Source organism: Anas acuta, chromosome W (genome assembly GCF_963932015.1).
Source record: "Anas acuta chromosome W, bAnaAcu1.1, whole genome shotgun sequence".
In the NCBI taxonomy this organism is placed as follows: Eukaryota; Metazoa; Chordata; class Aves; order Anseriformes; family Anatidae; genus Anas; species Anas acuta.
In genome coordinates this window covers 17229502-17244982 of record NC_089016.1, presented here as the reverse complement: position 1 = coordinate 17244982, position 15481 = coordinate 17229502, and the positions used below count along the sequence as shown (strand labels likewise).

At 41.4% G+C, this 15481-nt stretch overlaps 1 protein-coding gene across 2 annotated transcripts in view; it reads left to right on the top strand.

The window, feature by feature from the left end:
* The first annotated feature begins 5570 nt into the window (after positions 1 to 5570).
* The window catches only part of LOC137847010 (transcription factor RFX3-like), a 236061-nt gene continuing 226150 nt past the window's right edge, over positions 5571 to 15481 (top strand). The window contains exon 1 of one of the 2 annotated variants that reach the window (XM_068665209.1): positions 5571 to 6076. The gene's annotated coding sequence lies outside the window, so the exon portion shown is untranslated. The remainder of the gene's footprint in view (positions 6077 to 15481) is intronic. The other variant, XM_068665210.1, reaches the window with a different exon arrangement.

Sequence of the window (15481 nt, the reverse complement as noted above, 5' to 3'; positions counted from 1 at the left end):
TCTGGGCAATCGGTCATCCCGAGGCACAAGCATAGCAGTAGATATGGTTGAGACTCTGGACGGTATATTTGACCCATTCTATCCAGGCATTCACATCCCCATACCTTGTTTGAACTGACACATTTCAGAGGGCCTCCTGTTTTCTCTCTTGTTTTCTCCTTGAGTTTCTCCCTTTCTCTGATGGCAATAGAGGATTGTTTCCATACAGCTATTCTCAATCTGGCTGTTGGGTCTCTCTCAGTTATTTGTTCTCTCTGCTCAATTGTCGTTGGGCATTTAAATCTCCACAAGCTAACACCTCACAAACATCAAACGTGACAGATTGTGGTACATAACCCTCTGTCACAGTCACCCATATTTTGATGGGGTATCCCATTTTTGCTATTATCTGGTCATGCCTTTTCCAAGTTGCCAATTGACCAAGGCCTTCTCTGAGGCCTAGAATCACTAAAAACAAAATCAATTTTTCCCTGTCATTATTTTTAAACCTTAGGTTTCCAAATAATTATCGATACAAAAAATAAGATGTACACTACTACTATAACAACCCCCCCTTGGGAGCACTGCAATTCACTATAGGCTTGTTCTTTCTCTCAATCACAAGTCACAGTCGTTAGTTACCTGTGAAAATAAAAGGTTACTTTACAATTGTAAGCTCTTATCCTGCTCAGAGTCCACTATGAGATTTTTCTCTTCAATTTCAACTTCCAACAAGTCTTTTGTAGGAACAGCTTCCCAGGTACTAGCGTCGACGGATGCCTTCACTCGAGTATAGTGAGTCCAACCTTTTCCGCAGTTCTTACGGCTGTTTCAGTGGTTAGTAATTGTCCTTCCCATTCAGGCCGGAGTTGACTCTTTCCAGGTCCGAATCAGGACCCGGTTTCCTGGGTGATGGTGGTGAATGGGGAATTCCAAAGGTGGGGTTTGAGCCAACAACTCACAGGTCCTGAGAAATGACAAAGAAGAGGACAACCCCAGAATACAGTTCTTAAGAAAACTCTCTTGTTTTGAATTGTGGTATCTCATCCTTTCTGCCCAGATAGGGCAATCTGAACAGCATCTCATATGGTAAAATTCCTATATCCTTTCTTGGTGCTGTTTAAACCTGTAGGAGTAAGCATTTTACCCAAGGAAGTTGGGTTTCTAACACTAGTTTAGTTAATTGCTTCTTTAATGTCTGATTCATTCGTTCCACCTTCCCAGAAGAGAAGGGGTGCCAGGGGCTGTGAAAATCCCACTCAATCTCTAAGGCCTGCTTTAACCCTTGCAGTAAAGCTTTACACCCATCCAGTCACGTGGTCAATTAGGACAAACAAGTAACTCAGTAAAATTTACCTGTATACTTTGGAAAGGTCAAACCCCTGGCTCCCGTCCTCTTCTAGATGGGTTACAGAAGACCTTTTTATTTACCTTTTGACATATAATACATCCTCTGCATATGTGCTTCGCTAAAGTGTATATTCCTATACAGACATACTTTCGTAGCACAACATCACACATTGCTTGCACCTCCCAATGACTCTTCTGATGTAAAACAATTAATATTTGCCTCATTATCCCTTTATTCAGCATTTCTCTCCCATCAGGGAGTATCCATTTTCCTTCAGACTTCATAGCTCCTGATTCCTTAAAAAATCTTTCTTTTAAAACTTTTTAGTTCTTTCTTAATTTTCAACAATTCCCTGAATCCTTTCTGTATTTATTCTGTTTTCCTTCAGACATTAAATGCCTTAAATACCTGACTTCTCTTTCTCCATATTGTAATTTATTTTTCAATACTCCCAAGCCCTGCTTTCCCAGAAAGTTGAATAGCTTGTTAGTAGCTTTCTTCACAACTCTTTTCTCCTGTCCTGACAATAGAAAATGATCCACATATTTGTTAACATTAATACCTCCTTGGGAGGTTGTAATTGCTCCAAAATCTTTTTTAGAACTTACCCAAATAGATAGGTGGCCCTGTAAACCCCTGAGCTAAAATTGTCCACCTATATTGTTGCTTCCGCCCCCATTTCAGGGCCTTTCCAGTCAGAGGTGAATATACATGTATGTTTGCTCTCAGGGCCTGAGAGCACTCCATTAATAACACTGTTATTCCAGTCTAACAATTTACTGTTTGAATGCTCAATTTAATCATCAAATCCCTTCTCAACAAGTTAGTCCCTGCCTTGGGTACATACAATAATTACCCAGTGATCATTTTATCCCCTGGTCTCAGCTTGGTATCCCCCAAAAGTGGCACTGTTATCCCAGCCCCTTCTGCCCCCATCACTTTTTAGGGTTTCGTTAGTTAATTTAATCCCTGATACTTCACAAGTCAGTAATGACCTAGCTGTTCCCCAGTGTATTGGGTTTGATGGCAAGGTTCGGGGGCTGTGAGTGGGGGGCGTGGGAAACTGCAGTGGCAGCCCCCGTGAGAAAAACCCAGAAGCCTCCCCGTGGCAGGTAAGAGACAATTTCATCCGGCCCCTAAGGGGCTCACTGCCGCCCAGAGCCAAGCCATGAGCAATACAGTCCGTGCCTCTGTGAGAGCACATCCACGAAAACAAACAAACAAAGAAACAAACAAAAACCTGCTGCTCAACAGCAGTTGGGAGAGCGAGAAACCCCCCCGCAGACACCAAAGTCAGTGCAGAAGGAGGGGGAGGAGGCGCTCCAGGCGCTGGAGCCGAAGCCCCCCTGCGGCCGCTGGAGAGGCCCCTGGTGGAGCAGGCTGTTCCCCCCTCCCCGATGCTTGGGAAACTGAACAAACACCACAGCAAATATACAAATATACTAAAACTTCTAGACTGTTACTTAGATAATGCCTACATCACCTTTCCCTGCTCATTCAACTTCAAACAGCTCTGTTAAATATTACATGCCACACCTTTAACCCCTTCAGCAACCCTTTTAACACTTCTTTTATCTTTCTCCAGCCTGTACTTTTCTAATACCAGCACCAAAGGCTCAGTCAGGGTCCAACTTAATTCCATACCTTTTCCCTCCAAGATACCGAAACAACATATCAACATAGCATATTTCATCCCATTTTCCTTCTTTCCTCCTTCTTCCACTCCAGATATTCCTATTCGAAGTGGCCAACCTGGCCACACTTAAAACATCTTATCAAAGCCTGTCCCTGCTAGGACTCAGGCCACAACACAGGCAGCCTTCTTTGCCTGCCATTCCTTCATCTCTCTTCCTCTCCTTTCCATCCTGGCCCTGACTCCCCCTGAAGATTTTCTTCCTCTTTCTCCAACCCTCTGTCTCACTACCCACTGCACTGTCAATACCATTAGTTTCGCTCTCTCTTTTTTTTTTTTTTTTTTTTTCCTTCTTATCTCCCCTCCGGACACACACCTCCAGGGCCTCCCGCAGGAGGGTCCCCCAGTCAGTTCACTACATCCCCCCACCTTCCGAAGCATTTTCTGCATATTTTGCCAGGCTTTAATCACACAATGACCTTTCAGGAGCCCTTGGGATACTGGGTCCTCAGGTCTCATCCCCAAGTACTTTCTCATTCTGACCCCAAGTCTCTCATATGATTTCTGTGTTGCACACTATTATTATTCCAGCCAGGATTGGCAAGTGGGTATTTCTGCCCTGCCGGTATTACCCCTAGTCCTGGAGGATGAGCTCTTTCCCATTCTTGTATAGCAGCTCTCCTCCTGATCATTCCCATTTCTTTCCCTGTAAACAACATACTTATAGACATAATTCCCTCCCCCAAGAGTATAAATCAGGTCGTAGGAACTGGTCTAATTGTTCAACTAGGCTGTTGGGGTCCTCAAATAAAGACTTCCTCTCCTCTTAAAAGTCCTAACCTCTCTGCTGGTAAGGAGGAGGAGGGGGTAGTTCACCTTAGAGGATACACAGTTAGTGTTAGTACTGTTAGTATCAGGGAAGGCAAAATTCTCAATATCTCTTCTACCTTGTTCGAATTCTTGCCAGAGCCTAGGGTACGATACTTTTTTAGGGACAGTGTTAATTACAGTCCCTGTCTCCCTTCCTGGAGTGACTGCTGCTGCCACCAGTTCAATATTAAGATTATAGGGAGCATAACTTGGCTCCTTCTCTGAAAAAGGAATCTTCTTGTTTACACATAAATTTAAAGCCTGAATTTTCATCAGACCCGTATTTTGGCCAAAATACTGCTGTTTCCTTAATTGGTTCTTTTGTCCAGACTGATACACAATATTTAACCTTTTTAAAATTATTTTTCTTTTACAATCCCTCTAATTTTGGGATTATGTTTCCAATTTCTTATCATTCTTCAGGAAGAACTATTAGTAGGCACTCCCCCAGGGATATCTCCCTGTCCCCTGGAACTCATATTTTCCCATTTTTCCTAACCCTCGCCAGTATGTGCTACAGAAATTTCCCTTCTGCAGTGTACCACACACCAACGTACTGAAAAATGGGGGTGTACCGCCGAGCACTTCCCCGTGCCAGCGTTACCGCACACCTATGAGTTTACCAGATTCCCTGGAACTCGTACTTCCCATCTTTCCTAACCCTCGCCAGTATGTGCTACAGAATTTTCCCTTCTGCAGTGTACCACACACCAACGTACTGAAAGATGGGGGTGTACCGCCAAGCACTTCCCCGTGCCAGCGTTACCGCACACCTGAGTTTACCAGATTCCCTGGTGTACTTCCAAGCACTTCCCCGTGCAAGGATTACCGTACACCAGATTCCCCTGGTGTAGTGCCAGCACTTCCCCGTGCAAGGGCTTACCATACACCAGATACCCGACCCCCAAGGCAATACTTAATATTTCTTACCTTGGTCTGTGCACAGAGTTACCGGATCGATTCTTAAAAACCCGGAGTGCCTACCTTCTTCCTTTCCCCACTACTTCACGGATCCTGCCTCTTTAACCAGTCTCGGGCCCTCTGTCAGCTTTCCGCAGAACCGCCACCGTCGATGCACAGGACCGCTGAAATCAGCGGGGCATGCCTTCCTGCTGCTGCGGCGGTGGGGCTCCCCAGTAGGTGACTGGATCCCGGACGAGCCCCCAAATTGTGAGAAACACTCCGTAGCCAATAACTTAGGCTCAGGCGAGGATCTCAGTGAAGTAGTAATTTATTCGCGATTGCAATGGCGGGCGCCCCACAAGCAGGAGAGAGCGCATCTACTAGTTCCAAAACACAGTTTATATACCTTTTGATGGCAGGACCCTCCCCTGTTTCCCCACTGAGTGGGTAATCCAGGTTCACAATCTATCTGATGCTTCACAAACAATGCATGGCCTTCAGTTGCCGGCCTGTTAAATTTCAAATTTCTTTTGACATTTTTACTGTTTGAAGTGGTAATGTTTCTTCACTTATCTGACTTGACTTAACACCGTGATTTTCACCTAATTGTCCTAAGGAGTCTGGTTGTCTGCATTTCACTAGGTCGCCTGCTAAACTTTCTTATCACTGTAAGCATATCTCAGTACCACATTCCCTCCTTCTAAACAATGTAACTCTGCAAAAACAACATTTCTATTCCCACAGATGTGACATCAGGATGTCAGTAAGAGTGATCCACTCGGGAGACAGATATATAGATATGACCACACCCCCTTTCTCTCCTCCCTCCCACTCGGGTTTCAGCTTGGCGGTTGCTATCCTTTTGAACAATCAGCCACTGCCACCAGCCATCATCTTCCTTCCCTAGCCTCTCCAATGTAGTGTGACTTATATCCAGGGATTGTCCATTGTCATAGTACTGCTATTTCATTTGTTGGGAATAGAAAGTGCCATCTTATGCCTTTAGGGAGGCGGAGGAATTAGTACGTCCCTGCCAACCTTATTTTCCTTCCCCGTTAAGGGAACCGCACCACCTCCCCTCCGGTCCTAGAAGCTGTCCGTCATAAGAAAGGCTCTGCCTCTTCCGGGTAGCTTAGGCTGGGTTACTGCTTCCTCCTCTCTCGCTTGCTCTCTCTCTCTTTTGTGAGTTATAGCAACTGTTGCCTTGTGAATCAAGCGCCATAGTCACTGTAGCCTTGGTGACTCTTACTCATCAACAACAGCTGCTCTTTTCCATTTCCTTCCTAATCGTCACCTACAAGAACAGCCGCTACCAGCAAGAACAACATTCCGCAGTTCAGGTGAATGTAACTGTTATGCACGCATTTGCATAACAGTTTGTCTTTTTCTCCTGTTCTTCTTTTTTCCTTTTACTCTAACCTTTATCTTCTCTTTCCTTGCAGCATCCGTGCAGGGGTTGTTCCTTTGGGCTCTGCTATTGGGGGGGGGGGTGGGGGCGGAAGACAGTCAGCTCGAATTCTTTCATGTCCTCCACCTTTCTTCTCACCCATTTTATAATATGGGAATAAGTATCATTTCCATTTTTTACAAAAATGATGCGCATTGTTCTGTGGTTGTTTATTATGAAGGGAATTTATCTGTTTTATTGGAAGTTGTGATCTGAGATGCTGTGGTGCTTGTAATGTTCCAGAATATTTTGTGTATTGATAGAGAAGGCCAGTCGGTAACACAGCAGAGGGATTAGAGATCATTTAAAATTGGCTTGAAGGTGTGATTAGCGGTTAATAGTGGAGGTTGAGAGGCTAATGGGTGCTATATGAAATTCTTCACTGTAATTAGCTGTCGTTTCTGTAAACCAATCTGTTGGGTTGCAAGCTTTAGAATTTAACTCTAATTGTGCTTCTGAGTTCCCAACTTTCTGTTCTCATTGATATTTTCACATTATTTATAAACATACTTGTTCTAAACGGAATACTTGACTGCGTTATCTTTCATGAACTGATTCAAACCTTCTTGAATTCTCTAGTTCATACTACTTGTAGAATTTAATCTGATAGTATAGAAACCACTAAGTTTTCAGTAAAATCAGAAGAATTACGTGTATTTAGAGCACCCAATGCTGTGTCTTTGTCTTATTTTCTTAGAAACATTTGTTCCTGAAGAGCAAAAGAAGGCTTTAATGAAAAGCTTTATAGGAATAATAACCATCTATGTGCATATGTTTTCTTAATTAAGGTGGTTCAAACTTGCTAGTTGGTATGCATGGTTTCTTGTTGTCATTTAGTTCCTGTATCAGGTTGTATTCTCTCAGTAGATGTTCTTAAACAGTCTTATAGTTGATTAACCCTAGCTTATGTTGTCTTAGGAAGACAATCCCTTCTTACAACAAATGTACCTATTATTGTGTCTTTCTGTTAACTAATGAAGGTGTCATTGCTTTTCTACATAGTAACAGAACTGTTGTGGCTTTTAACCTATTTGTAAATTAACTTAGAAGAAGAAAAACATTAGTACTGTGTGGGTATCTAATCCTTCACAGACCCTTAGCCAGTGTTTTTTCATTGATTCTTAACATAAATCCCATGGGTGTTTCCTGTATTCCTTGTATTTCCTGCTTTCCTTGGATTTGCTGTAGTTTATCTCTCTAACGTTCAATTCCATTTTATTAGTTGCCTCTTACAAACTGGCACAAAACGGGTATTTTTATCCCATTATTGGTCTTCTTGAATTAAACCTTTTCTCAACTAAGACTGAAATTTTGACGTAACTATAAAGTAATATTGTATTAAAGAAAAAAAGTCTTCTAGATTTTTTTTTTTAAACAGATACAAGTCTGTGAAAGTGGAAGACAAAATGCTAGATTTTGAAAGGGACTTTTTGTATTCAGACAGTGGTGGAAGATAATATCCTTTAAATATCTTGTTCATTTTGTTTCTAGAGAAGGAGTTAAACTAAATATCAGTCTTTAAATCTTCTGTTTTATCAACTTCTTCTTTTATTTTTGCAATTTATGTTTTTGACCTGTTTTGCTTCCCACCACCTATTGCTGATAGTGTTGTCTGTTAATCTACATCTTACAATTCTGTTTTCTGTATTTGCTGACACTCAATTTCAGTCTTGATTGAGCTCCTCAATTCAGTTCCCTGTTGCTGAATTGTTTCCTATTCACTGTTCTTTTCCTTGTTAGATGCTTCACCTCCACATGATTTAACATTTCACAGTTCACTTGAGATAGTTGGATGTGGCAACGTTGGGAAGCATTGCACATCAGTCACATCTGAAGTATATCCAACTGAACTGCAGGGATACCCTACAGTTATTCTTTTGTTAATCTCCTGTTTTATTTTGGAGGGTGAACTTTACTGGCTTCATCTGAACATACACACAATTAATATTTAAAATCTATTTTGGGGAAGACTTCTTTAGTCAACTGTAAATGACTAGAAAGAATGTTTATTTAGCAGTTCAGGATCTATTTTTCTCACTTTCTCAACAGCAACCTGAAGGCTGATTTAAACACCTCTGTTGGTGCCATAACCCTTTACCATGTTAAATTTACCATAAACATTTTTGAAGTGTAGATGACATTATCTTTTTCACTTCAGGTAGATCTTTATCATGTACATGTGAAACAGTTCTTTAGAAAGAATAAGCATGTGTGTATTTGTCAAAGCCTGATCTACATACTTGCATCAATTACTTAAAGTTTGATGCTGAGGTGTGAGGGAGAAAGAATTAGAGTGGAAAAGACTAAAGGGAGCATTCAACTTGGACAACTTGTATGGTAGAAGCATGCTAGCCTCACAGATGAGAGAGATCCTCCATAAGAGGGGAGAGAGGAGTGCTGGTTTATAGAGTCTTAGATGATCTTTAAGGTCCCTTCTGACCCAAGCCATTCTTTCTAATTCCAACCCCCTTGTCATGGGCAGGGACACCTCCCACTAGACCAGGTTGCTCAAAGCCTCATCCAACCTGGCTGTGAATGCTTCCAGGGATCAGGCATCACAACTTCTCTGGGCAGCCTGTTCCAGTGTCTCACCACTCTGAGTAAAGAATTTCATCCTTATATCTAATCTAAATCTATCCTCTTTTACTTTAAAACCATTACTCCTTGGCCTATCACTCCACTAACTGACAGAGTCCAGTCCTTCCCCAGCTTTCCTATAGGCCCTCCTTTAGGTACTGGGAGGCTGCTCTAAGGTTTCTCTGGAGCCTTCTCTTCTCCAGGCTGAACAACCCCAGTTCTCTCCAGCCCCCTGATTGTCCTTGTGGCCCTCCTCTGAACTCATTCTAATACTTCCGTGTCCTTCTTGTGCTGGGGGCCCCAGAGCTGAACATAGTACACAGGGTGGGGTCTTACGAGAGCAGAGTAGAGAGGGAGAATCAACTCCCTAGACCTGCTGGCTACCCTTCTTTTGATGTAGCCCAAGTTACAATTGGCTTTCTGGGCTGCAAGCGCATGATGAGAAGCTCAACATGAGCCTGCAACCACCAATACCCCCAGTTTTTTTTTCTTTAGGACTACTTTCAATCCATTCTCTGCCCAGCATGTATTTGTGCTTGTAATTGCCCTGGCCCAGGTGCAGGTTTTATATCAGTAGAGCCTGGTTCTGGTTGAATTTCTTTATGTGAAAAATCTGTCTTCAGCCAAGCTGTCTCACCAAACTTGAGGCTCTGTCCTGTTTTACGTAAACAAACCTGTTTGTCTGAAGAAGTTTCATTTACTTCAATTACATTCAAGGGACTATCTTATAATACCTAATAAAAGGTTACTTATGGTACAACTCAAGTTAGAGTATTTTGTAACTGCTATTTGCTGAAGTACCTCCTGTCTCTAGTATTTCCTTGGGCAACACAGAAAAAGAATTTGCCTCAGTGGTGATTTAAAGATCAAAGCCGAAATTTCCCTAAGTGGTATATTCTTTATTGCAGCGCTGGATGCACGGGGGATCTTTCCACCTATCGTGCATGTTTGAAGTGACAAACTATCTCATATTTATACAGCGAAACAATGAATATTCTATTAGTGCCTATGCATATTCATTACCTAACCCCGCCTACCCTCGCTTCGTATGCTAATTAGCTTATCAGTCCTTGCACTTGCGCAAAGCCTTTCAAGAATTGTGGGCCAGGGTCTTTGGGATGTGGGCAGTGGTCTTTGGGAGGAAGGCCGTAGGTCTTCCTCGTGATGTGCTTTTCACCTTTTGCTTAATCAGTTGTTTTCCAAGCTGTAAAAATGCTGAGTTGGCTTTCGGTTTAACTGAGGGTCGGCAGATAACAGGATGTCTCAGTTAACAAGACATAACAGACAGTTGACTCAAGTTATCTCAAGTCTCAGCCTGACTGAGGGTTAACAGACAACGGGATGTTTTCAAATAACAAGATGCTTCAACATAACAGAAGGACAACAGATAACAAGATGTCATTTACTTTGTTCTCATTACTTTTTAACCACAAGATTTATTCTATTCTAAAGTGAGTCTATACAATATCAGTGGAAACGAGATCTGACAAATTCATGACAGTACAATGTAGTTCAGATAACCAGTAATTTTTAAGTACAATTCAATAAGTGTTACTTCATAATGTATCTAGATATATTTAACTGTAGCTGTGTTGATATCATGATTCTAGGCTATTTTCCATCACTTCTGAGACCATGGTCAGTAGGGTAGCTTTTAACGTTGCAGTGATCTGTCCTTGAAAGTAATTTAAAGTAGCAAAGACTGTGCTTATTAGTTTGTGTATTTTTTGCATGAATTAGTTGATGGAAATAATTGCTTGATTCTGGAATCCATTAGTTGCCACTGCATTTTTTTTTTTTTTTCAAGGCTAAATCCTAAAAGTACAGTGTTGAGGCAAGAGATGATGGTTTGTCTTATAAACCCATTAACCTAATGTAGGCAAGAAGAGGTCTGGTTTTGCTTTAGAAAGGACATTGCAAGTTTATGAATTCTGAAGAAACAAAATACCAGATGGAAAACCATTTGTCTTCATGAATGATTTCTTAGGAAGAAATTTGTCACACACACACACCAACTTTTTGCTTTCAGAGCAGTCTTCATTTTTATTACCTCTTTTTGAGAGGTACTATGAAAGTAGTATGAAATGTTTTGAGGTGTACAAACTAGGTATTTTATAGACTAGTTAATCTTAGCCTTTTTGATAGCTTTTGTGACATCTTTTTATTTTTGTGTTCCTAAGGAAATAGTTTGTGATACTGCCCTCCATCTAATTTGAAGGAAAGGTAGAGGTAACTGAACACAGATTTCATCTGAATAATTATCTGGGAAAGATAAGAAGTCTTTCCTTCAACAGTAGGATAAGTTAATGCTCAGGTGTTATGTATTGGCAATAGACAGCTGGACAATTGCCAAATGTACTCTACTGTAATATGACTTTTGCTCTTTAAACATATCCATAAGCCAGACTTACTATTTCCTATAGATGTCATTAATTTTGTTACTATACAACAATTCTTTGGAGAAAAGCCATGTTGTTTACTTCTATGTGCTACTTCTTAGCCCCTCTCCGGTGGATTTGTGAAAAACTTCATTGAAAGCACTGATCGTGTGTAGGTAATTGTAGATATCTAATTTGGCCTGCAGATTTTTTTGATTGAAAATGATTAACAAACATAGAAGAACCCAGTCTAACAAAAACATTGTAGTCAACTTGAAGATCTTTTGGACGTGTTTAGATATTAAAAAGTAAAATGAAGCATCATGATGTTCTGTTTTTTTTTAAGGTTGTTAATTTATGGTCCGAAATATGGAGTCTGATATACTGTTTTTGAAAGTGTACAATAAAATATCTCTATGGAACATGTGCAGTTGTTTTAACAGTTAAAACATTAACTCAGAGATCTAGTGTTTAACACTTTTTTAAATTGTCCTTCTAAATGATGAATTAGAGGAAAGCTTCTGTTTGCATTCAGTTAGAATGCAGTGCAGATATGTACTGCTTTATTTTTGTCTGCTTTAATATTTACATATAGTGTTAAAATCTGTTAGTATAACCCTTTTTAAAAAGATGTGTCTGTAGGTATGTGTGACTCTTTGTGAGGAGTTTTAAGCTCTTTAAGCAAGTTGGTCAGATTTATAAGGAGGACTACAGGTTTATTACTGCTTCCTAGTCTGAAAGTACCACATACCCTTTTAAGTTGCATAGCAACTGACTCCTAGGAACAGTAATGGTTACTCTCAGAAGTTCAGTCTATGTCAGATGTACTCTTGCTTTATTCTTATGGACAGTTGTCATGGTTTTCTTTTCATAGTAAGCTAGTTTGAATTTTGAGGGACAAAAAGTTCCTTAAATAGGAAACCCCTTGCAAAACAAAGCTACTTCAGAATGCTTCTGGTACTTATGAGAGTGGCTGTCGCGTTTTGGTGTGTGTATCTTTTATTTTGCTTTAGTGTGCTATGAGATAAGACAAAATAAAGAAGCATTCAATGGTGCATGAAGTGAGGAAGGCATTTAATGCTTGCTAGAAGTGGTTTGCAAATTTCAACTTCTGCTTTAAACTAATCCATTGTAGGATTTCATAAAAGTCACCAACTGAACAAGTAAACGTACAAATGTTTTGGAAGGAATCAATTTTTTATTTTTTTGCTTTGGGGTATAAATCAAACTAATGGAGTTAGAGACCTCCCCTGAAGAGATGATTACATGAGCATCTACTATAGGGATTCTTCTGTCTATGTGAAGCTTGTAATACTGACTAATATCATTTAGATGACTTATGCATAGTCAATGCTTCATTGTTTCTATTTGTCTGTTGTCTTCTGTGATGGGTCTGTCTGGGATGGAGTTAACTTTCCCTGCAGCAGCCCATACAGTGCTGTGCTATGTACTCATAGATAGAACAGCATTGGTATCACTCCAGTGTTGTCTATTGCTGCATAGTGCTGGCACAGCATCAGGACTCCCTCCAAGCCCCCAAGAGTCAGCAGGCTGGGGGTGGGCAAGTGATGGGGAGGGGACATTGCTGGGGCAGCTGACCTAAACCAACCAAAGGGATATTCCATAACACCTGATGTCACACTCCCCAATAAAAAGGGGGGCTCTCGTGGGGGAGGGGGCTGTCCTCCCGAGCAACTGTTATGTGTTTTGAGGCCTTGTTTCCCAGGACGTGGCCGAACATTGCTCCTTGATGGGAAGTAGAAAATAACCTTCCCCCCCCCCCCCCCCCGCCCTTTCTCTCTGTGCTTCCGTGCAGCTTTTTTTTTCCCCCCTCCTTCTCCAACGTGGCAACTTGCTTTGGTTATATGCAGTGAAGAGTTACATATGCATGAAATTTCCCTATATGCATAACCTATCCCCACTTCGTATTAAAATTAGCTCCCAGAAGTCACTTCCATAAACTTCTCCTATCTGTGCCTGCGTATTGCCTTCTGGTGGTGGTTGTCGGGGGGGTTGTGGGGATGAAGTCCAATAACTCCTCTTCATCACCACTAGTCGACCCCCTGCCTTTATACGGACTTAGCTGCTCCTTGGCTCTTCTCCAAACCACAAGATCACTCTCAGCTAGTTTTTGAGACAGGATCCCCGCTTTTGTCAGGAAACAAAAAACAAAAGCCCCACCCGTGAGGGGCCCCGAGACTCCTTGTTTCGGTTAATTTGCACAGTAGTAAGCAAAGACACTCGGCAACATCTATTTTAATGTGATTAAACAAGCCTCCATTCTTCTATCCATGGCTTCACTCTTGGGATTTATTCTTCCTTTTCCCTCAGACATTAGATGCCTTAAATACTTGACTTCTCCTTCTACATATTGTAGTTTATTTTTCAGTAGTCCCAAGCCCTGTTTTCCCAGAAAGTTGAATAGCCTGTTAGTAGCTTCCTTCACAACTGTTTTCTACTGTCCTGACAATAAAAGATAAACCACATATTTTAACGGTAACACCTCCTTGGGAGGTTGAAATTGCTCCAAATCTGTTCTAGAACTTGCCCAAATAAATCGGTGGTCCTGTAAACCCCTGAGGTAAAATTGTCCACCTGTATTGCTGCTTCTGCTCCATTTCAGAGTCTTTCCAGTCAGAGGTGAATATATCTTTGCTTCCAGGGTCTGAGAGCAAAGCCTCCATTCTTCTATCCCTGGCTTCAGTTTTACCTTTTCAAATTCGGTGTGTGAAAAACATAGTATATGGTCAGGTAGGTGGTATGGATGTGGAATGATACACAGACATTCTCTTACAGAACAGTAAAATGTGTTAGATTTTTTAATTTGAATTTAGTTGTGTAACTTCTCACCTGGCTGACTTGAGAACTAGAACACTGATTTAAAAAAATAAATAAAAAAAATTAAACACCAGTAAAATCAAAATCGAAACTAGATTAATGTCCTTATTGATTTGGTCTGCTTTTAGAAGTTTGTAGTTTTTTTGCCTTTACCATAACTGTAATAGAAAGTCCAAATTAGTTCTCTGTACCCCATTATATTTCATTTAAAATAGTACAGTTTTTTTGGAATAGCTGAGTTGTCCTAACAGCATAAAACGACAGCTTCAATTAATAAAAGTAATAGCTATAATTTATAGTGTAGAACAAGAGCATTGTATGAAAATATGATGTTATTCACTTAGGATTTTTTTTAGTGTTGCAGTCTGGAAAAAAGCAGCTTTGTTAAATGGCTCTCCTCAGACTGTGGATGGTATTTTCTAGCTCAAATGTTACATTTCAGAATGTTATTTCGTGATATCACTAACATTAGAATTCTCACTGCATAGCATATTAGGTGGAGATGATACATTCAATAAAACAGTTCTGTGTTTATATTTGAATAATCATGTGGCATATTTTTCTAAATTGGGAACATAATAAAGCATTTATGAAACATATTTGAAACAAGTATTTAGGCTTGTCTATAGGGAAGTTTTTAAGCAAGCTCATAGAATAGAATCAATAAGGTTACAAAAGCTTAAGGTTAGTTAGAAAAGTTAAGGTTAGTTGGAGCTGTACCGGGGGAACAATAGCAAGGCCGGGGGATAAGGCAGTGGCCCAGCTGAAGTGCATCTACAGCAATGCACGCAGCATGGGTAACAAACAGGAGGAGCTGGAAGCCATCGTGCAGCAGGCAGGCTACGACTTGGTTGCCATCACGGAGACGTGGTGGGACCAGTCTCATGACTGGAGTGCTACAATGACTGGCTATAAGCTCTTCAGAAGGGACAGGCAGCACAGAAGGGGTGGTGGTGTGGCTCTCTATATTAGAGAATCTTTTGATGTTGTAGAACTCAAGGCTTGGAATGACAAGGTCGAGTCCCTTTGGGTTAGGATCGGTGGGAAGGCCAACAAGGCTAGCGTCCTGGTCGGGGTCTGTTATAGACCGCCAAACCAGGATGAGGAGACAGATGAGGAGTTCTACAGGCAGCTGACAGAAGTTGCGAAATCGTCGGCGCTTGTTCTCGTGGGGGACTTCAACTTCCCTGACATATCCTGGAAGCACAACACAGCCCAGAGAAAGCAGTCTAGGAGGTTTCTGGAGAGCGTGGAAGATAGCTTCCTGATGCAGCTGGTTAATGAGCCTACCAGGGTGGTGCCCCGCTAGACCTTCTCTTCACAAACACAGAAGGACTGGTGGAGGATGTGGTGGTCGGGAGCTGTCTTGGGCAGAGCGACCATGAAATGTTGGAGTTCTCTATTCTTGGCGAGGCCAGGAAGGGGACCAGCAAAACCACTGTATTGGACTTCCGGAGGGCTGACTTTGGGCTGCTGAGGACACTGGTTGGTAGAGTCCCTTGGGA